Here is a 25,021-nt window from a genome sequence, read left to right as displayed (position 1 = left end):
ATAAGTGGCAGGAATGTAAACCCGGCTCCTTGGGGTCGGTGCTGTTCGAAACATTGACCAGATGGCAGAATAAAGTCCAACATGAGGAAAAGGAGAATGGCAGGGAAAGATTTGTGAATTGGGTGAGGGAAATGCAAATGAGGGGTATGTTTGGAGACTGTGAAGCTGCTCCACCAAAGACGAGCAATTTCACCATGTTTCTGAAATTGGCGACAGGAAGTAGAGACCAGGCCAGATCAAGGTTACAAGATGCAGGAATTCTGCACAGAGGCAAAGCAGAGAGAGAAGCAAAAAGAACAGAAACGTTCTTGACAGATTGCCTCTGTTTCACAGGAGAAGTCAAATTCTCCATTCAGTCACTGTCCTCTGCACAACTCAACCATCAACCGCCAGCTGTGACCTTGACTCTAGATACACAGTCCACAAAATCAAAAGATAACGCACCCTCACCAAAACAGTCAATGCCTTACACTGAGGCACGTGCAATGCTGGATGCTCTTCAGCATCAGTTGCCTCAAGTCGAAGGTACGAGCCCAGAAGCAACGATAACGACACAGACCACGTCCTCTGCCAGTTCAGAATCATCAGATACACTCCCATATCAAACTGCACTCCCTATGATGTCTCCGGTTGTTGTGATCAAAAATGGACTGCTACAAACTGCCCCGTATCCAGGCAATGGTGAATCACAAAAACAGGCAGAGAGATATTTGGATGAGACGGCACGCGTAAGCACTGACCACTTTCTCAAAACATCCCGTCCAATACCCTCATCTATACTAACCCGATCGTGTGCTCTACCATCCGTACATCCGACTCACATAACCAGTCAAGACATTCCAGAGGCCGCATGTACTAATCCCTCCATACACGCCCTAACCTCTGCGTTTGAGCAACATGGGCTGCAGAATTGGAAAGACCGCGCTGACCAGTCAAGCTATCTTAACCTGCCTCGTGTCACTGCCCGCGAGCCCAGTCATGGTAACATCCACACTTGCTTAGACACCCATCGACGTCAGTATCAGATGCCACTAACATCAGCTACCACCACTGGAGGACGAACTGTTGCCACATACACTCCGTTCTCCCTACAGGATACTACACTGATTAAATCTGGCTTGCCAGACATAAATAAAGGGGGGGCTCAGTGGATCAAGGCTTTCTTAGAAAAGTGTGCAGGCCTTGTCCCAGCTTTGGGTGATTTCAGACGTGTGTTCGCCTCATGCACATCACTGGGGATGTTAGCAGAAATAGAACAACTCAGTAACACAGATAAAGACCCTGATGATCAGCCTTTACATCTTCTGGTGTACCTGTTGTGGCCTGTCATCCGAGATAAGTTCCCTGTACAGATGAGATCTGCTGAGTTATGTCACATCCCACCAAATGTGAATGAGAAGGGTGCTGCATATTTGCTCCGGGTGAGAGAGCTATGGCAGGAGAGGACAGGGGAAGACCCAGCTGTGAGTGAGACAATAGAGCTGCTCTTCAGAGGAGCAGTGGAAAGCTCGGTTCCTCAAGCTGTTCAGAAAATGCTGAAACATGTGGTTGGTTTGCCGACCATGACATACACTGTATGGGCTGCTCATGTCATCCAATACATTGATAATGACCTTGAGCACCAACATCAGGAAGAAAAGGAATTGGCATCCCTCCAGGGACAACTGCTAAAATCACAAGTAAAGAAAATGAGAGATGATGTAAACCTCAATAAGTCTGCTGCTAAGCAGATGTTGTCTCAGCCAGCTTCCCATGCCTGTACCCCACCTCTTCCATATGGCCCTCATCCTGACCACTGAAATACTTCTACGCCATCTTGCACACTGCGGCTTCAAAGTCTCAAAGTCCAAACTCCAGCTTGGGAGACCAAAGGTGACATTCTTGGGCCGTGTGGTCAGTTCATCCGATCTAAGGATGACAAATGCCCAGAAAACAGACATTTTGAGTCACTCCAAACCAACCACTGTGAAATCCATGATGCAATTTCTCGGACTAATAACATACAGCAAGAACTTTGTTCCAGATTTCTCTGGTTTGGTGGCACCTCTAAGAGCGCTAATCACACAGGCTGGGTACACAAACTACAACTCTCCCTTACAGTGGACAGTAGAAGCTGATAAGGCTTTTGTTGAGGTCAAGGCTGCATTATCAAATGCATGTGCTCTACACTCTCCACACTACTCAGAGCCTTTTCATTTGGATGTTGATGAAACAGAACGGCATTCACAAAGCCGTTCTTTTCAAAAGGGGGAGAGTAGGAGTACAACAGACAGGAAAATTTTGATGTACTACAGTTCCAAATTGGATAACATGGAGATGGGACATCCTACATGTGTCAGACATGTAGCAGCGATAGGGAAAGCAGTACAAAAGACATCCCACATTACCATGAGCAATCAGACTATAGTACACACTACACACGGTGTAAAAGCATTTCTTGATTCCAATGCGTTCACACTATCAGCGCACAGAATTCTAGGTCTGCAACAGTTGCTTAACAAATCTCACATTCACTTCACTAGTGAAGGAACTAACATGGCTCTACAGATGGACACTGTGCAAGATCATGACTGTGTGGCAGAAACTAAAAAAGAGACGCAACTGCACTCCTCTCTACACAAAGAGCCTATCGAGAATGCTGAAATGATATTATTCTGCGATGGTCACAGTCGTCACACTCCTGCGGGCACGTTAGTGACGTCACACGCTATTGTAGAAGAAACATCAGCCGGTTTACAAACAAAACAAGCCCAAATCGTTCCACAACCAGCTTCAGCTCAAAAGGCGGAATTAGTGGCGATAACCGAAGCATGTAAAATAGCAAAAGGCAAGACTGTAACTATCTACACTGATTCGGCTTATGCAGTCCAAGCTGTACATGTGGACATGTGTCACTGGAGACAGAAAGGTTGTGTGATCTCAGCTGGCACCCCTGTTAAACATTTGAATCAGCTACTTGATCTCTATTATACATAGCTTGAACCAAAACAGGTCGCTATAGTCAAGTGCAGAGGACATCAAAAAGGAAATAGCAGAGTAGCAAGAGGCAATAATGGAGTAGATATGGCAGTAAAAGCAATAGCAGGGTATAACATATATAAACAAACAAACAAATGCCTCAAAAGATATCTTCTAGTTGTGTAGATTCATTCTCAAGGTGGGTAAAAGCCAGACCTACCAAAACTCTCTGACCTATATAGATACAATTGGAGTCCCCAGAGGTGTACCTAATGGTTTTGTATAAACCGGTTAATCAAATTGTAACAGGATTAGAATCACCCTTATTTTGATGGGTAACCATAAATAAGAATGTGGACAGAATTAACTATTTAACTATGTTCATTTTAATATCCAAAGACTAAGTAACATGACCAGAAAGGCCATAACGGGCCTTCATGGAGAATTGGCAGCTACTTCATTGATGACTTACCAAAACAGAATGGCTCTCGATTCCTTCTAGCTGAAAGAGGTGGTGTGTGTGATATATTTTCCCTAGACTGTTGTGTTTTCATCCCAAACAACACCACTCCAGAATTGGCTTGATAGAATGTTCTGTAGTTATCTCACTTATTGCAGCAGTGACTATTTCTACCCTATGTGGTTGTTATTACATACCAATGTAGCACAATATCCTGGTGAATTGGTTTCTATGCTGTCTGAGTTTCCACAGGGAGAAGGTGAAGCCAAAATCTACTGCACAAAGACAGTACTTTCCAGTATTACGATTGATGCTCTTGATATGACACTAATGTTTTTGTACTTGTTTGACAGTTCATTTATTTGATCATTTTTATTATTTTTATTGTGCATTTTGTGATGTTTTCATTTTAAAGTTCATATTTTACCATTTTGAAAGGTTCAATTTGTTGCTTATTTTACTGTTTTGAAGTTTGAGCTATTTCAGTATTCACTTTGATATGTTTATTGTTTCCACATTTTATTATTTCCACATGCTGGTGCAATGAAGAATTGCTTGCTGCCTATTAATGCAATGAAGAACAGCTTACACATAATTGCTCATATATAGGCTGCCAAACACAAACACCCTTAAATTACCATGTATTCTCCTTTTACATTTTAATTTTATATTTTAACATCTATCACATTTACACATATAACCTATCACAGTCACAGTCAAAACTGTTTTTAATCATTATATGTTTCTCTATTTTCTTACTAGTGCACCGTGTGTTGGATTGGAGTCCAGCAGCTGGCCTCACCCATTTGCTTGGGTTACATAGCCATCACAAGGCGCCACTCCTCTGCTGTTACCGACACCTGACGGCCCAGGTGAAAAAGTATGTCTGTCCTACACCGGATGTCTACTGCGGTCATTCTGGTTCTTCCCGTTTCACTGTGGTGCAATTCGGCACAGACTATCTGGGACCCACTCATGGCAGTTCGGGACAGCCCTCTGTTGGACGCTGGCATAAAGTAGGCCTCTTCCATGCTGCTTTGCATTGACTTCTATGTCATGGACTCACAATTACTCACGTTGCACTAGACCTGTTTGATCAAGACATCATGAAATTAAAACTACATTTCATGGTTATTCATGTTTTTTTTTTTATTATTATTTCATTTTTAAAATTACATTTATTCATGTTTTATTATTTCATTTTTAACATTACATTTCATGGTTCTGCAGTAATAATAATAATAATAATAATAATAAATACTTTGACTGTGAACTGAAGATTGCTTCAGACTGTTCTTGGGCTTCCAACAAAGAACCGGCCTAACACTACCATGGGACCATACTGCCATCTAGAGATGGTGGTTGGGTTTTAGATACTTGACATGAGACAATTATAATAAGTAGTGCTTAATTCGGCAAATATAATCTGCCTTTCCCTGTTTCCTTGTTCTATTAGTTGGTTATACTATTAGTTATCATATATGTTAGTATTAGTATTGAAGAATGATGTCATTAATCAACAAAATTTGTCTGATGCATGTATATCGGTGTCAACATACGTTTTGTGAACAATGTTGAAATGTGACTGAAAATTGATCATTTAAACATGTGATTGACCATTGTGAGAAGCAGATGAGTCCATCGCACACAATCATTAGTTAACGATCATTAGTTAATGTTCTCTCTCTATAGGATGAAATCACAGCGTTCCCCTGTAAATCATTCTAAGTGCGCAAAGGTCTGTTCGTCACAGACATGCCCTGGAGTGCCAGATGGTATACTCCCCGCAGCACGTGGCAAGCGCTCACTTCTTCATCGACTTCTTCTTTGTTTGACTTTGCTACTTCTTCTTTGTTCTAGACACACTCTTTACTTGTTCTTTATTCACGCCACTTCTTCGGCATTTTAGTTTTTCCGTAGTTCTTGCAACTTCAATTTTTGCTCATCGGTTGTCTTTTGCCTGCCTATTGGCGTGTTACTTTAATCTTTTGTCTACTTTTACTCGCCAAGTTAAACCGCTACAAAGGGGTGGTCCTTTGGTGTTGATAACAGACGAGGAGTGGCTTTTTCAATGGCTTTTTGACCCAGACAGATGGGTTGTAGCCTTTTGTCTGGGGGGGAAAGGAGCTGTCCTTTCATGGAGCAAAGGCACATTTGACACAGTGCCACCATTGGATTGCAGAGCAGACCGGAGACACGAGCGACAGCCTGGGGCCTCCTTCGCGTCAGTTTGGGGACAGGCCGTCATCGGAGCACCAGTGGCACCAGTGCTGCTTTGAACAAAGAGGTAGTGTCCTAGGCTATAACAATCTCAATTCTCATTAGACTCACTTAGTCATTTGTTCAAGAAGTTAACACTACATTTGCGTACTCATTTTTTTTTTTCAAAACTACTTCTCACTATTGCCAAACTCATTCTTTTTATTATTTTGCTATAGCTTCTTCATCCAGTTGTTTGTGTCTCATCATAAAATCCATATTATTTGTTGTATCATTCATTATTCATATCCATTCTCATTATTGTGTCAAATAAATAATACTTTGTATTTAAGTCGTTGTCAGACAGTGTCCTTTTGAGCTGGAAATAGACGATCACTGTTTCGAGATCTTACGCTTCAGATGATGAGACTGATCCACCATTAATTCATTAATAATTATTAAATTAGCATTAAAAAAAATGTATAAATAAAATCCCTCTTAACTGAGGAAGGTTGGTGCCCCTTTTTATATTAACAAGTTTTATTTGTTTGTCTCTCAAATGGCATCATGATGAGGTACAGCATGCCTCCAGTTTGGAGAAACACAAAAGCAAAGCAATTTACTGGTGTACAGTGTCAACAGGAAAACATATTTTATCCAAGTAAAAAAACAAAAAGGAACAAAAAAAAAAAAGAAAAACACCTCAGAAAAAAAATTAAATAAACAATGAAAGTGTTTATTTAGTACCATCCATTTGGAAAATTTTCAGACAGGTTCACAGTCCCAAAAAATGAACTAGTTCACACTTATTTCTTTGATTTTTTTTTTTTTTTTATTATTTTATTTTATTTTTCTCCTGAATGCAATTCAGTAAGCTTGGTGGAAAAACTTTACAGCTGTAAACCCATGATTTTACCCTTTGTTAATGATTTCTTGTGATCATCATTCACGCGTAGTTATTTCCCAGGCCTGGTCGGATGCTTCAACCCAGTGTGTCGTTTCAAATTTGTTGCAGATGTGGCTGATGTTCAGACATTTTTTCAGACCCAGTGGGCACAATTTATTTATTTATTTATTTATTTATTTATTTTTTTGGAATCTGTACTGATTTGTTCACGAACCATTTTCAAATATTCATAGTCACATCTGAATTTCCATTTGCACATGCACATTTTTTTCTACCTTGCCTCTGAATGGCATCTACTTGTTGCCTTCATTGGTTGGGTTCAGGCATGAGTGACATTGGTCAGGGTTATGTTAAGAATATCTGGGAAAACCTATCAGAGGTCAAGTGAGGCAGGTCATGCCTTGCCATCCAGCCATACAAACTATAAAACACAACATATCTTAATTGGGTGATGCTCATGTTGACATTCATTAATAGCAAATGGATATGTTCAGTTCACCATGCACCAAACACATGACGCTGTTCAAATGCAACACAGAGAGTAGTTCTGGTCTGAATTTCAGGTTGAGCAAAAACATGTCCTTTAATGAAACAGAGAGTGGAAGAGGCAGTATAAGACTAATTACATACATGTTTGTGTGTTAAAGAGAGAGAGGAAGACAGAGAAGAACAAAGACAGAGGAAGTGAGATGAAGAAAAGTAGAACGCTAATCCAGTGATGAATCTGTGTGTATTTTGGTGCTGGCAGCTCTGATTTATCACCAACACTTTATTCAAGGTCCTGAAATTAGTAAGTCGCTCCACAAGATGGAAACCCCCGACTTCAGAGATGGTGACAAACTGGGTGTCTACAGATGTGTGTACGTGTGTCTGTGTGTGTGTGTGTGTGTGTGTGTGTGTGTGTGTGTGTGTGTGTGTGCATTAAGACAAATATTGCGGTCTTTATATGCCTGCATTTAATGTGTTCACCTGCGTTGGTTGCTATAGACCGCTTGTCATAATATAGAAGTCTGCATCTGTGTGTTTTTAACACATAAATGTCCAGCTGTTGGGCAAATCAGCTCCAAGAGTATGAGTGCAGTCGGACTACCAGTGCCAGTCATGAGCAGACGTAATAGAAACACCTTTACCTCTGGGACAAAACTTTCTTCAAGGTGCACATCCACTTACTGAAAGATGAACAAAATATTAGCCGAATGATAGAGCCAAGCAGACTGAGGCTATTATAAAGGAGAAAGTTAAGGGAGCCGGGGGCGTGGGGGTGCTCCTGAGGACGTTATGAGAAGCGGTATGCTGGCTGATGATGAAAAGGCTGCAGGGTCTGGCTGGGAGAATTCGTTGAGATATCCAGTAGGTGCGATACAGCAGGTCCTGGGCATAGAGTGGACGCTGCAGGGGCTGAGGCAGTGAGATAATATGAAGTGCGCCTTACAACCTCGTACAACCTTAACTCCTCTCTTTCTCCTGTGTCCTCACTCTCTCTCAATGCCTGTCACTCATTGACCTGTTGGATAATAAAGCTTAGATTCCAGTGTCCATCCTATTAACCTCCTATGACATGGTGTAGCCCTTTGCCCATGCCATATATGTATATGTGTGTGTGTGTGTGTATGTGTGTGTGTGTGTGTGTGTGTGTGTGTGTATATATATATATATACTGTATATATATTAGGGGTGGGACTCAATTAAAAAAATTAATCTAATTAATTAGAGGCTTTGTGATTAATTAATCTCAATTAATTGCAGTTTAATGGTATAACAATATTTGCCACAAGAAGCCACATTTTGCTTCATTTGCTCCAGTGTGGGTTGCCGGCGCCGCTTGCTCATACTCGGACCAGGACTGCTAGCACTAACAGCTCCGGCGGTTTCTGTGCTCGCTGCAACATGCTTTGCATTCAGGTGGTACTGTAGGCTTGATGTGCTTCGGAGGTATGCAAATTCTTTTTTGCACAATTTGCACAAAACCACGCTCTTATCTTGGACTTGGGGCAGCCACACATCCCAGAATGCTTTTCGTAGCAACGATAGCGGAGGAGAGGACTCACAACTGTAAAGTTACAAGTTTCGAAATACTACTGTTTTGGTAGTACGGAATGTGATTTTAAGATTATTTTATGTGGGAAAGTGGATGTTAAAACTTAAAATCTGTGGTCGATTCATCACGATAGCGCATAGTTTAAAATTTGCTCCAAAGTTTTCGGAGATAACCGGCAGACGAGCTGCGATGGTGACGTCATCAAGTACGCTGCCGTCCCTATTGCAGAATGACCGTCCTGCGTCCTCCCGTCCTGGAGAGACTGTACTCCCAGGTCGAACTTGCTAAGTCCGAACTGCCAAGTTCGTAAGTCCGAACTTGGCGTACTTGCTATTGAGAAACAACCCTAGCTCTGACGCGTCTTGTGCATCAGCGTGATCGGTGGACCAGGAACTCGTGCACTTACAAACGTTCCGTGTTGTCTGGAGTGCAAACTGCGATTAAATGCGTTAATTTTTTTGACGCATTTTTTTTTGTAATTAATTAATCGTAATTAACGCGCTAAAGTCCCACCCCTAGTTGTGATGTGCACAAACGCGCATATTTTACACGTGTTTTGATGCACAAAACAGCGTTTTTTACGCGCGTTGTTGGAGGACTTCATTACGGCATAAAAAGCGACGTTCCATAATGAAGTTGAAACGTGACTGAATGTGCCTGTTAGCGTGAATTTATTTGATTTTATTTAATATTAGAAATAAGTATCTACTTTTGCTCCTTCTAACTCTTGAGTATATTACTTTTCTTGTTTTTCATTTTTATTCAGGGACTTTTTGTAACAAAAGAATGGCCATTTTCATTTGATAACCATTGTTCAAACTACAATGGTTTCTGTCCTTCGGGCTAACAGATACCAGATGTCACTGATAGCTAGACCAGTAGGGGGGCTTATGTAAATGAGATGCAGTGAGCAGCACTGTGTTACCTGGCTCCCCCGGTAGGTGAGAATCTTTCAGGCTGGATTTCTCACTAAACTAGTTTGAGAAGTGTCTACATTCAAATGGCCACATCTTCTTCAGATATTTTCAGATTTCCATGTGTTAGACATCATTGGAAAGCTTAGAATCTATACTTTCACAATCTGTAGATAACTCAAAATGCCCCCTGGAGACTTGTTGCTGGTTTTCTCGTGGCTGGTTGCATATATGTTTATTTGAAAACGAGCTCAAGGCAGCGAAGGTGGAGCTCCTTGCCGAAAAGAAACCCGCGTAGCGGCTGAAGACAAACTTGAGATGAGCACTCAGAGTCTGATAGCTGTGCTTTCAGACAAAGATGCTGCACAGCATAAGGCTGATGATCTCGATCAGCTGAACAAGACCATTTCAATGAACCTGGAGCACATGAGGAAAGCAAAGGACAGCCTTGAAAACCAGCTCAAGGCACTGAAGGTGGAGCCCTTTGCCGACAAGCACCTGAAGGAAGCAAACGCCAGCCTTGAAAAGCAGATCAAGGCGTTGGAGGTGAAGCTCCTTGCCGAAAAGCGGACGAAGGAAGCAAATGCAGATCAGGGCGTTGGAGGCGGAGCTCTTTACAGAAAAGCAGTCCCGTGCAGCGGCTGAAGACAAACTTGAAATGGGCACTCAGAGTCTGAAGGCGCAGCTATCAGACAAAGACGGTCCACAGTTTGAGGCTGATGATCTCGATCAGCTGATCAAGGCCCTTTCAATCAAACTGGAGCACACAAGGGAAGCGAAGGACAGCCTTGAAAACGAGCTCAAGGCAGCGAAGGTGGAGCTCATTGCAGATAAGATCACAAAGGAAGAAAACGCCAGCCTTGAAAAGCAGATGAAGGCGTTGAAGGTGGAGCTCCTTGCCGTAAAGCAGTTCCGTGCAGCGGCTGAAGACAAACTTGAGATGTGCACTCAGTCTCTGGTAGCTGCACAGCATAAGGCTGATTATGTCAGTCTGCTGAACAAGGCCATTTCAAGGGACCTGGAGCACACGATGGAAGACAAGGACTGCCTTGAAAACCAGCTCAAGACAGCGAAGAGGGAGCCCTTTGCCAACAGACGCCTGAAGGAAGCAAACGCCAGACTTGAAAAGCAGATCAAGAAATTGGAGGCGGAGCTCCTTGCTGAAAAGCAGGACAAGGTGTTGGAGGTGAAGCTCCTTGCGGAAAAGCATGCGAACGAAGCAATCCCCAGCCTTGAAAAGCAGATCAAGGGATTGAAGATGGCGCTCTTTTCAGAAACGCAGTTCCGTGCAGCAGCTGAAGACAAACTTGTAATGAACATGTTGAGGCTGAAGAAGAAGCTTTCAGACATGGAAGCTGTACAGCAAAAGGCTGATCATGTTGATTATGTCGATGAGCTGAACAAGGTCCTTTCAGCGGAACTGGAGCATACGAGGAAAGCAATGGACAGCCTTGAAAACGAGCTCAAAGCAGCGAAGGTGGAGCTCCTTGCCGACACGCGCCTGAAGGAAGCAAACGCCAGCCTTGAAAAGCAGATCGAGACATTGGAGGTGGAGCTCCTCAGTGAAAAACAGTCCCGTGCAGCAGCTGAAGACAAACTTGAGACGAGCACTCAGAGTCTGAAGGCGCAGCTTTCAGACAAAGACACTGCACAGGAATTCCTCTCTCAGACCATCACCGGTCTCCAGCAGATGATGCAAGACAAGGTGCAGCAGTGGGAGTTGATGGAGAGCTCCATGAAGTCACAGGTGGAAGAGCTTGAGAGCTATGTCGCCAAGAAGAAGAAGAAGAACAACAAGAAGTGGTGGAGAATCTTCAAACAGCTGGCTCCGGGAGCTCAGAAGGAGTGAGAATGAAATGTCTTCACTTTCTGCACCAACACAATCAGCTGCACAAATATTCAAAGATCCCAAAATAGACTAGGATCACAAAAATAATCAACAGAACAAAAATTGGGCGGCACGGTGGCGCAGCAGGTATTGCGCGTGCCTCACAGCAGGTTCAATCCCCGGGTAGGGCAGGGCCTTTCTGTGTGAAGTTTTCATGTTCTTCACGTGCATGCGTGGGTTCTCTCCGGGCGCTCCGGCTTCCTCCCACAGACCAAAAACATGCTCATTAGGTTAATTGGTGACTCTGTCTGTAGGTGTGAGTGCGAGTGTGAATGCTTGTCTGTCTGTGTGTCTGTCTATGTTGCCCTGCGATCGGCTGGCGACCGGTTCAGGGTGTACCCCGCCTCTCGCCCATTGCTAGCTGGGATAGGCTCCAGCCCCCTGCAACCCCGAAAGGGATACGTGGGTATAGAAGATGAATGAATGAATGAACAAAAATCGGGTTAAAAAAATAAAAAGAACAAAAATTGGATTAAAAAAATAAAAAGAACAAAAATTGGATTAAAAAAATAAAAAGAACAAAAATCAAATCAAAATAAGCAAAAATAATGTTTCTTTGTTTGTTTGTTGGTCGTTGATAATTTTTTAAGTGTACAACGTTGGTGTAAAGTTCAAAGCTTTGTTTGATCGAGATACAGAGGCACAGACACTGAGGAGTTCTCGTCTGCAGCCTACAGCCTGCGCATTTCTGCTCATCCAAAGAAAACCCTTGAATGAAAAGCAGCTTTTCTTTCAGCAACATTTCACAGGTGAACTAAGAGTCTGAGGTGGTTTAAGACTTTAAGGCCGAGCGGCTTCATTTGGTGTCACAGCAGAGAGAAAAGAGCACAAAGCTGGTTGAAGGATTCAGCTTCCTTCACACACACTGTCAGTCTCTACAAACACAACACGCTGACGGCTGTTGTCCGTTCGTGTGTCATCATGATGCGTTCAAGGCCGAATGGTTGTGTGCACACATACGGCTGGGACAGACGGCTGGTCAGGCTGAATACAATGGTCACAATAAGACGACATGACAGTCATGCAGGGGGCCACTTTATCGATTTGGGAGCAAAAGAAATCACACTGATAATGCAAATGTATTCAATGTACTTAATTATATGAACAGCAAGTGTACATCATTGCCAGTTCAGCCATTGCGGAGGTTAGCACGTTCAATAATTTAGTTTTGCCCTTGATGGATGTTATAAAACTTGAAGTAGCACTGATAGGCAAAAGGTTCTCTGCCCCGGCTGCATGATGGCAGAAGTAAGAGACCTCTAAACCATCTGTGACCAAACTGCAGCTGCTTAGCTTGCAGGTGCAAATCCCGATATGAATTAAGATATGAAATTATTGGACTGCAGGTCATTAATTGCAGATAGGTGAAGCATTATAATGATCTTAGCTGTGTTTCCTCCCCTCCTGATTCTACCAGAAGGCTTACCAGAGCAAAAAAAACACACACACACATATGTATGTATATGTATATGTAGCCAAAATATATGTCTATATATCCTAACAATGCATGGAAGGAGAGTTTAAACAACGACAGAAATGAGAGGAAGTACAAGTACACACAGGCTTCTGCCATCTTGTTTACTAACACAGGGCTGCAAAGTCAGTGGGTTTATATCCAAACCAATACATCACAATATAGCAACGTGGTGTATGACAGAGTAAAAAAACAAACAAACAAACAAACAAAAAAAACACAAAGGGTTCAAGTAAACAATGCCAGTCACGGGATTCACACCTGTAAGCTAAAAGGTCTCTGTTTCAAAGTCCAGAGCTCTAAACACTGTACCACTTCCTCACTTCATTGGCCAGAGAGTAAACCAGTAAAAATCAACAATGACATAGAAGCATTGACCAAAAAAAATAAATAAACGATGCATGGAAGAGGAATTTAAAATAACGACGAAGTTAATTTTTGGGATATTTTCCTGCCTATCACCCAAAATATTAACCTGTGAGAAACTACAAGGTAAGTTAGGCCAAACTTTGCCACAAAGGAGATCTGTGCTGAACTGATTTGGTCTGCTTGTCTTGATCAGCGATTGGGTGCAGACACTTCAAGTTCAGTGGCTGAGAGAAAAGAAGGGTGGAGATTATGATCATACTAGAAAAACGCCGTTTTTTTTACACGCGTTGTGATTTGTATGCTAAAACTGTGTTTTTTGTTTGTTGCCTCTGGGCAACATTGTGCAGTATCATGCTGAAGTGTGGTGATGTGCTCAGATGCATAATTATGACCGCAGTCAATGTTTTCAATTTACTGTTTACTGATACTCACAGGACAAACATACACATACAGAACATTTTACGGGTGGAAGGAACATGATGGAGCAGTTAGGCACATTCCCTCTGAGGACAGTGAGCTTAAGCAGAGTCAGGAAGAGTGAATCCCTGAATCAGGTTTGAGACACAGCTGGGAGGTCAGGGGTCTGTCAGTAGAGTATCGGATGCGCATGCGTGTGTGTGTGTGTGTGTGTGTGTGTGTGTGTGTGTGTGTGTGTGTGTGCGCGTGTGCGTGTGCGTTTGCTATTAACGTTTTTCTACAGTAAAAAAAAAAAAAAAATCTTACTTTAATACAGTAGTTTAGTGTAATGGCAATCTGACTGGAATAACAAATTATGTTTAAGTAATGATGTAGGTGCAAAGAGAATCTATAGCAAGAAGCACAAACCTTATATTTGTTGCTGTTTTGACAGAGTCAATAGCATACCCCAACTACTGAACGTGACATACAGACCATTTTACAATCAACAGATATTTAGTTTTATTCACAAAAGTGAAAATGTATGAGTGAATTCTATTGTATCTCATTGCAATCCTGGGAAAAAATGAAAAAATGTGTCAACAAATGTGTAAAATCAGTTCAAAGTCACTGTTCATCTTGTTGATCTGTTGTTTCTTTGAATCCATCGTACTGTCTGTTAGGTGATGGAAACTTTGTTCTAGTAGCCTGGACTACAAAGTCTGGCAAAACCATATGATTGTCTCTCCCAAGTCCCTTGCCCTGTGGGATCCACTCCAAGAGATGGTGATAAGCTGTCAGGCAATACTGTCTGCAAAAAATGAACACAATATTAGCAAGACAAGCTTATTTACAGTATGCAGCATGTCTCATACCTAAGAAATTACAAAGTGCTCTACATAACTTATAAGAATGTTAATATTTAGTGAATAAAGGGTGTCGAGCTGATATAATATCACATCATGTCCCTGTTGAAGAGACATACAATCAGTGGAGAGTGTAAAAAAAAAAAAACATGAAATATCTTTTTGTTTACTACTTACTACTTTTTTAGGATGTCTGTGCAGATATGAAAGAACTACAAAACAAGATAACATTTCATTTCAAGGTCCAGACCAAATGAACTGAGAAACAGAAAGCGTCCTAGAATTCAGTACACATTCAGAAGCTATTTTTACTTAATTCCTTTATAAGAAATCAAAGTTTATGTTGGTAAAAGTAGACAACCATTTGCATGGATACATGTACATGTTTTTTTCATTTATGGATTTATAAATAGAAAGGTGCTGGGATTTCGTCATTTCAGTAATTTCACACCTCTTCTTGGCACACATATGAAGTTGAACCTGGGCTTCAGTCTTTTCTTTTGCAGAGCAGATTGTCACTCGAGCTGGGGATGAATGTATGCTGGACAGGAATGTATACTATCTCTGCTTGACTGTGAGGGAATGGCAAAAACGGAGGGCGCTGGGGGAGAGATAATGAAAGAGAGAAGTGGTGAGAAGCATAGACGGATGGAGGCAGAGTTGAGGTATTGCGAAGGAAGGCAGGACAACTGACGCAGGTGAGTGCAGGAGTGTGTGTGTGTGTGTGTGTGTGTGTAGGGGGAGGATTGCAGGATGGTGTTAAGATGGATTGGGCAGGGGTGTACCTCCTATCAGCTGTACAAGGGACAGGCAGAAAGAAAGGCAAAAAGAAGCTGGACAATTGGAGAGACAATGACAGTAAGAGAGTAGTAGAGGAGGGTAGGAGGACAAAGAGAGGAATGGAATTCATGGTGAAAGTGAAAGGGAAGGACAAGGACAAAGAAGAAGGAAAATGGTGAGAGAGGGGAAGAGAAAAAGAAAAGTGGAGGATGGAGGAGGTTCGAAATGGTAAAAACCAGCTACCCAAGTGAGTTTCAGCATATCCTCCATCGGTCTCTCTCTCTCTCTCCGTCTCTCTTGTTCACTATGATTTATGAGCACAAAGCTCCAAAACACTCTCAGACACTGTCGTCCACAGCACTGTTGATGATGTGGGTATTTATACACACTCTCGCCATTTCCTGCATACAGCACAAAAGTGTGTGTCTCTGTATTTGTTTGTGTACTCTTGGATCACAGAGTTCTCCCGACTTAACCCAATTTGTTTGTCCTCAAAACGCTGCCTAATGACTTTGACAACATCAACCCTTGCAGAGGGTACCACAGAAGCAGCAGCACACACTCACACATAGGATTACAGTTAGAGTTCTGTATTTATCCTGAGGCTGCAATGGTTTTGGCTTGTCACTTGACAGCTTTAAACACAAGGGCTTAGCAGTGGGACAGTATCAGTGGGCCTCAGCAGTAGGGACAGTGGAGGCGGAAAACAGCATTCATTAACAACCTTTGACCGATTCATAGAGTCTTTGTATCTGCTGAGGGGTACCCAGAGTCCTCTTTGCCCTACACTCTGTCTTGTGAGCAACATACCCTGGAGACACCAAGAATAAGTGGATAGAGAGAAGAAAAATTCTCTAGTTTGCTCCTCTAAAGAGGTTTCCCATAATCTTCTTTCAGTGTTCATATCATTATCATATCATGCAACTCCTTTGTAAGAGTTGAGCACCACAATTGATGCTGCTTTTTATGAAGTTGATATATGGTTTTCACTTTGCTGTTATTTATTCAGAACACCAAATTCAGATAATTATATGCATTGTAGGAAACCATCTATGGTCACAGTATCTTCGGCTGCAATCCCCTTTCTATACCCTCCACATATAGAAGGTAAAGTTTGATTACTATGTGTGGTGTCTCCTCCTCACATCCCATTTATTATTGATAACCTTACACAGTACTGGCTGAGTAGGAGAGGATACAGCACTCGGGGAAGGGAGGAGACACTGGCTTGGGTGTTAACTGAGCAGATCTGAGTGCAGCTCTTTACAAGTGAGCAGTCTCAGTGGTGCTGTTGATGAGTTTTTTTTCTCTGTATGCTTAGACTTCTTGTTTATAAGGTCATTGAATGTATCACTCCAGTGCTCTGTGGACAGTGGTTAGTCAGTCAATTTTCCCTCATATTTTGCTTACCAGTGCCTCTTCCATGCATTGAGAGCCAGGTCTCATTTCCAGAGCATCAGTGTAGTAGTGGGGTGTGGTTAACTGGCACAGGTGTTACCTGTTGACTGATTACACTCTTGTTGGTGCAGCATGCCAGACCTGGAGGACACACACACACACACACACACACACACACACACACTATAGTGAGAGAACTACAGTTCTCCACCTTTCTATGATGTTTGTGATTTACAGTTACAGATAGAGGGTCTGGTCTTGTGCCCTCAGCTGTTCCTGGGCAAGGCAGCGATTGACGATTGAAGTATCTGAAGAAGGCTTATGTTATGGAACCAAACTGTGTGAAACTGTTTCTGCTGAGGAGATCCCAGAGGAACACTGCCCTGTTACACAAGTGGTCATCCGGTCCTCAGTAATAACAGTCAAGCAATGTCAGTCGGATGAATTATGGATTACCAAAAACAGAAATAAATAACTAAATACATAATAAATAAATAGTTAAATAAATAGGCAATATATGAATAAATACAAATACAAATATGTAAATATAAATATTTAACTCATTATTTATTCATTTATGATGACAATCAAGCATTAAATGACATAATTCATTTATATATCTCTCTATCTATATAAATATATAGATAGATAGATAGATAGATAGAGAGAGAGAGAGAGAGAGAGAGAGAGAGAGAGAGAGAGAGAGTGTTTTGCCCTTTAAATCTCTCCATCAGTTGTCTGAGTTTTATCCTCTTTCCTGGTTAATCCTGGTTAACACACTGAGGAAGGCAGTTGTAATTTCTAATTGATAGTCAGTTGTATGCACAGGCAGCAAAGTGTCCATCTATAGATAACAACTGTTGGTTTGGACATCAGTGGCTGGCGCTGCTGTATGACCTGCCGTTGTGTCTATACATTGACATGTCTATGCACTTTATGTTTCAGCCTGAAGGTTTTGTTTAATGGTTCCATCATACAACATTAAAATTGCTACATTAGAAAATGTAACACAGTAATATTTACTGAGAGCACATTTTTACTGAGCTACTTTTTACTTTATGAATGGAACTTTACTTAATGTAACTTTACTTTTAATTAGGTAAAATATTCTAGTCCTCTTTCCATCCCCGCCTCTGTGTATTGATTATGTACCCCATTGCTTCCAAGTACCCATCAAGCACTGTGCACAACACTAAACAGTTTTGTATCCCGAAAAATCAAAACTTGAAGTTGACTTACTCACTTTTTCCAAAGTGATTAGCTTGTCTCAGGGTCTTCATCAGTGTATGGAATTTATGTAGATTTCATTAGTGGAGTTCGAGCAAACTTTTTTCTTTGTTTTTACCTTCTCTGATGTCAAGACAGCACATTCACGCCCAGCTTTATCAGCTGATTTGTTGCAATATAATTAAAACTCAGATTTCAGATTTGTCACAAAGTCACGGTGAAATCATTTACATGAACGTCACAACTCATTCATTCATTCATTCATTCATCTTCTATACCCGCGTATCCCTTTCGGGGTTGCGGGGGGCTGGAGCCTATCCCAGCTAGCAATGGGCGAGAGGCGGGGTACACCCTGAACCGGTCGCCAGCCGATCGCAGGATGTCACAACTCGATAATGCAAAATGTATCTCTGATATCGTGAATGTTTTTTTTTTTAATTTGGTGATTTAGACCAACAAAAAGACAGCAAGCGAAGTGAAGTCAGTTACCTCACTAAAAGGACGTGAATGCTGTGTTGGATAAACGACTTCCATGGGAGCAGAACCACCAGTGTCAGGTACAGAAGTCTGCAGAGGAGACACTGCTGAGCTTTTTAAAGGAAAGCTATGGAACACTTGAGATGGTAAAGTTAGAATCAGCAGCATTTGGCTGCTTGAAGGATCTGGATATATGGGAGTAATAAAGGCTGTACGAGTTACAGAGTGCACCTGCACTGCACAAAATTCCCTAGAGATTAAGGTTAGCTTTAAGGGCTCCAGTTTGGGAGAGAGCCCTCAGGAGGCCTTAAAGTTCAGGGGTCAGATGTTGCAGAGATGGTACTACAGAAAAGGTGAACAACCTGCTTTTTGTCTTGTTGTCTTCCTTGCATTAAAGCAACTTTAGTACTATTTGATCTTGCGTTCTCTACTTATTCTTTTTTGTTTGTTTGTTTGTTTGTTATTATTTTGTTTTTGAAGATCTTCACAAGCCGAAAGATGAAATGACCCATGAAATAACAGTATTACATTGTCTATCAATATTTCACCATTCCCTACGTGGTACCACTTTCTAGCATGGAAGGCCTCATAAAAGGTTTATATGTAACTCTCTGATTTGTTTGTATTTAATGCATTGTTCTGTAATGCTGTACAGATCAGCCACTAGCCATTTTTGGGTTGCCAGGTTATGAAAAACCCCTCTAATTGATTGGTCTGTATGGCCTCTTCTGGAGAAAGGCTGTAAAAGAATTGAGTCAAATCAATTTATCAACAACTTTTTAAGCATTTCCTTATGGAATATCAGGATTTATAACTGCATTATTACCAAATAGAAAATATCAAATTTTTACAACCACAATAGCTCACTACTGATCTACAAAACATTAAAAAAAATGATTAAGTAATCATTATTAGAGCCATTAGTTACAACCCTTTATAAAGTCTTAGTAGAAAGAAGCGTCATGAATAATTCAAAATTTATTCATATTAAATTATCTGAGTGGTACCTATTAATATTTTTCCTACATTAGTGCTGTGCCTTAGAAGCCCTTTAAATGAATTTGTATTTTTCCTGGCATTCATCTCACAGCAGGTCAGCTCCAGTGATTATGATTGAAGCAGCCAATATCAGATACACTGTTTGCAAAAAATCTTATCTGTCGAGTCAATGCTAACATTTATCTGATCTTTCCCTAACCATAACCAAGTGCTGTCAGTGCAAAAGCATAACCATAAAAAGGCTGAATAACGCTGTAGTCACTACAAGTGGACAGTGCATTTATTAATTAATTAACTAGACAACATATGAAAGTACTTTAAAAAAGGTAAAGTCAGTTGAAGCGACATGATTTTTTTGAGTTATCAAAAAACTTGCCTTTAGGCTAACAGTTAATAAGTAAGCAGTACTTAATATAATCTTTGACTGAAGAGGAAAAGCTAATTCACCCAAAGTAATGTAGTTTGTTGGTTCAATATCATTTCAAATGAAGTTGTCATAACTTGAAAAGACTAATGCAACTGTTGCATTGATTTTCTTTGTTGAGTCTAAACATTTCTTTTTAGGGTGTAAAGTGAATTTTGCAGTCTGTTTAGTGATTCAGTGTCTCGTGGTGTTTGGAGTTTATGAGGGACCCAGCAGGTGGATTTTCACAAAAAGGGATTTATTTGCACAAAATTCAGCCAATACATAACAGTTCTGGGCCCATAAACAGAACTTAAACAGAATGCAACTGAACAGACTGAACTAACCAAACAAAGACTAAACCTACCTATACAAAGGTGAACATATATACTGGCTGATCAGACCATTTCTGAGACAAAGGGGATAACAAAAACAAACATTCCCAACTAGACTACAAACAAACCAAAACAGGACAACTAGTCTGTCAGTTGGAATATTTTAACAATTAACCTAAACAAAAACACCAAAATCCAACTATAGTTTAAGAAATAAAGAAAATCCTATACCAAACCTTCTAAATCCCCTTGATGCTACAGGCATTTGGTACAGTCCAATTGGCCACTTCCTGTATTTAATAGCGCTGTTCAAGCAGCCGCATCCTTTGCTCAGGCCTGGCCAGATGTCCAGCAGCAGCCGGACTGAACTGCAGTATGACTGTACAAAAGATAACTAAATGTATGCGTTACAAATAGAAACTAGTGTACTGTCAACTTATGAACAATAAATATGAATACATTGTATGAAAACAAAAGCTGTGTCATCCTTTATGTGTTTGCTGTCTGTATGTGCAATGTGGAGGTTATGAGGTCAACTAAATGAATAATTAAATGTAATGCGGACTAAGCTGAGTGTAGGAGGGTAACTGACATTCATGCAAGCTGTGTGTCAGCAGTTGTAGCCATAACTCCTGTATTCAATGTTTTTACTAGATTAATATAAATAGAACACTTAGAGTTGTCATTGATAACCACATACATGGCACATGCTTGACTGACAAAGTGCTGTGCAAAAACATCACACTTTCCTTTGTTTTCCTTCCTTTGTGTGGCTCTCCCTTTCTCTATCTTCTGCCTCCCTCGCTCACTGAGAAGGATCGCTAATCTAGCCTCCCATCTGACTGCACACTCGCTACTTGTTCATAGCTTCAAACACACAGAGATATACCACACATACAAACGTGTCTCTCTGCCTGACTTTTGTTTTGTGTGACCACATGTACGCACATACACACATATATGTATGCTTTACTCACATTCATGCTTACACACACATATAGTACACACATAATAACAAGTCCATTCACATTAAGACAAAGAGCACTGGTGTGCACATATGCATGTAATGAATACAAACATATACATGCTAATAAATGTACACACAAGCAGACCCATATGCACATGCTCACACACATTACTTAAAATGCTGAATACACTTCTCTGCCTCTTCGTCTTTGTCTCTCCCCTCTCGGTTCTCCTCCTCCTCATTCTTTTTCTGAGTCTTTTATTTCCTTTTTCTATTTTTTCTTTTTTATTTCTTTTTATCTGACTGACTTTCTCCTCTCTCCACATTCTGTTCTCTCTCACCTTTCCATTTTTAATTCATTCCCTTGTTCATTTAGCTCAGTGATTTATTCTTTATGATTTCTGCTTCTCTCTCTCCTCTTGTTCTCATTCCTTGCTCTCTCTCCCTCTCCTGTGCTCTTGTTCCCCTCATGCTCACTGACTCTCCTTTCCTTTCTCAGTCGCTCACATTCACACCAGAGTTGCTCTTTTGTGGTGAGAGGATCACATAACCCTTACACAGTATTTGAAGTGTTACAGCCCTCCCTTCTCGGCTCCCGTTGGGTCGGGTCCAGCTTTCCTGCCCAGAGAGAGTGACTGGGTCTCAAAGCTACAGCTGTGAGCCCTCTCCTCATGTCACTAACCCTGAGGCTTCAGTGGATCAGTGAAGAGATAGACCTGCAGCCCTCCTCACTTTCAGCCAACTGCTTCAGCTGTTCACCTGAATACTGAAATGTTAACGGCATGGACTTACACACATACAGGGGGAAAACACACTCACCTGAATGCCAGTGTTTATTATCATTTGTTTTGGTGGATACCGTTGAGGTGCTTTGCATGTCAAACAGTATTTAAGTGTGATAGCTCTGTGTAATTCTGGTCCACTTATCATTCCTTCATTTGAAGATAGTGAATATCATCACAAAAATCTGACATTTCCACATATAAAATTCTGTCCTGAAAACCAGGTTAACTCCAGATTTGTCTGGGGAATCTGACTTGGCAAGGTCACAAAGCCAGAAATACACTTGAAGCATCAGACATATGCTTTTCAGATATCCAGCAAAATGTAAATGTAAATGTTTTTTTTTTCCCCTAAATTAGTGCCAGGATGCATATTTCTAATCAGTTTCTAATTATCTGTGACATATTACACAATTGAAAAAAAGGAGTGTATCCGCATAATGGGTTAATGCTCCCAAAACTTTCTGACTGAAATCACATTTCTAAAGCTACATAAGAAAGAAATAAAGTCTACAGCTTTTGTTAAGTAGACTTAGTGACACCACATAACTAGATCAATTTTCATAGTAAGAGAGTAAAAAAAAAAAAAAAAATACAATAATTTCAAAGATGATCACATAAAAATTCTAGCACAGCGTATAAATGCAATCAGAACATGTCTAGTAGCCCTGTCCTCCACTGTAAAGATACAGTGCCTGAAGACATTGTATGTCCAGTGTTGTGCCAATACTTAATGTCAGTGTTACACTTGGAAATCATTGTGGTAGAATTTGTTAATGCAATATCCCCCCACAATTCATGGAAGGTCATGATGACCTGATACCTTTCCAATAACAGGACGTTTAACTGGCAATAACAGGATACTTAAGAGTACACGTCCTATCTAATGTTCTGGTCATCCAGCAGTGGAACTGTGGAACTCCATCAAAGTACAGACAGAAGAGCATGCATGCACATGCACCCTGTGCAAGTCATGTAAAGAAAATTGACTTGCACTGTACGCATCCACACATTCACACGTAAGCTTGGCATGTTACCCAGTAGACAGAAGAGCCAAACAGAGGTCTCCAGTTGACTTTGAGCTGCAGTGGTAACCTCTGAAACTCAGCTGGGGCAATTGAATGGAGCTTCTGTATCTGTGTGTGTATTTGTCTTGTCTGTACATTTGTTTGACAAACAGTGCAAACAGAATGAGTCTACGGGTGTGTATGTGCAAGTGTGTATATGAGCATGTTTGGAGGCTGGTTGTGATCATCCACACACACACAGACACACACATATACCAATAGTGCCACTCAGCCATCTGTGTTACGCCCCTGTCCATGACCTAGTCCCTGCACATGATTAATTCTGCTTTATTCCACTTTATGCATTAAACTCCATTTCAGAAAGGTCAGCAAAGGGGTGGTACAGGCAAGAATTGAGCAGCCCTCGCCCCCCCTCTTAAGATCATTTTGTGGACTCAATGCCAGTTTCCTCTTAGTAAGCTCACATTAAATTCACACATCTTTCTTTTTACCTCCTCCCTTAGCACAAGAAAAAGGATGCAGAGTAGTACTACCCATTCAATTACCGTTAAGCCCTACTTAGCCAGCAAAGAGAAAAAGGATTCTATTTCATTAGGTAGAATTAAATGATGGTTTAAAAGGCATTTTGGTGTATGGGAGAGTGGTAACTGCTAAGGAGTGGTAGGTAGCAAAGCGATGAAGGGTGTAATTTGAGTCCTCCACATTTTCTGTCCTCGAATGTCTTTCCTTCACATTTCATGCCAGTTGGGCTGCCTCAGACAGACGTTTTATATGCCTGTTTAAAATGAAGGAGTCTACCTAAAAGGCATTATCATGAACTGATTCCTTAATGGTTGGATGTCAGTTAAGTAACATGATTGTAAATAGATATCACTGACAAGCGGGTAAAAACTCTATATAATCAAAAAGGCAACTTTTCAAGACTTTGGAACAATCTTAGACTCTGACTGACAACACATCTTTAGTTGAAGTTTTGTTTTGAATGCTTTAGTAGGCACTTCTTCCCTGTGTTAAAGCTGCTTTAATCAATATGGATCAAATGAGTATGAGCATTTGAGTGTCTTTTGGCTCGTTTTGGTTTTATTGTTCCCCTTTTTCCCTCTGTCTCTTGTCTGTCTCTGGTGTTTGAGTGCTCCTGGGTCTCTCTGCAAGGGCGTGGCTGACTGATCGCACTCGATTCCCTCCGCCCGGAGCACAGCTTCATTCAGTCATTCAATCAAGGCTCACCTGCCGTCACAGTATATAAGCCCTGGCTCTGCACTCAGTAGTCGTCGAACTGTCCATTCATCTCCACGGTAACGACAGACCCAGCCCAACCCAAACTCTGAAATCTATTGACTGCCTTAGTCTGTTTTCGACAATAAGGAAGATTAAAAACCATTGAACCTGTCCCGCTCACTGTCCTCTCTGTTTTAAGTGTGGTATTTGGGTCCTGTGTTCAGTTAAACTTAACATTTATGGTCCCCAGGTATACTGTTCTTACCACTTCTGCCAGCATTGTTCTCAACCACCACAGGAAGTTGTTTTTAAGCTAAACAAAACTCTATAACCCCACTGCCCACTGTAGACTACTTGCCCAGCACCAAACAGCAGAAAGCTATCGACTAGCTGGTGACGTAGTGGAGAATGATCAAATCAAAGTTGGACAAACATGATTCTAAATGAATGTTACTGTTTTCTGCAGGGTCCTCTGACAAAAAAGTCAAATCTGCCTCAGTTTTTGTCACATGATGCCACCCAGAAAGTCCCTGTCGTGGTCAATCAAATACATGTCAGCACAGATACCAGATGGATTAGGCTGCTGTTTTACAAGGAAATGATAATTTTCTAGATAAGCCTTCAAACTCATAGCTCTAATGGCTCAAACTGGACTTCCTGGATCATATTGCGTTGTTTCTCTCAACACATGCCCAGCCACACAGCTCATTGCGTGCTTTTACTGCTGCAAACGCCTTTGAGATATCAACGTCATAAGGTGATAATAAGTCAATGTTGAGCAGGCTGTGGCCAAAAGAGCACATAATGCTGATTTAAGTATAAATAAGCATTTCAATATTTGAATCAAGCCAAAAAAGCATTGATTGATATGGCATTATGACAGCAGATGCTTTAAGGATGTGGTTACGTTCAGGTGGTTTATTTTGTCCTAAGATTCT

Source organism: Chaetodon auriga, chromosome 10, assembly GCF_051107435.1.
Source record: "Chaetodon auriga isolate fChaAug3 chromosome 10, fChaAug3.hap1, whole genome shotgun sequence".
NCBI classification, from domain to species: domain Eukaryota; kingdom Metazoa; phylum Chordata; class Actinopteri; order Chaetodontiformes; family Chaetodontidae; genus Chaetodon; species Chaetodon auriga.
The sequence above is the reverse complement of the archived record's forward strand: the minus strand, read 5'-3'. Positions refer to the sequence as shown.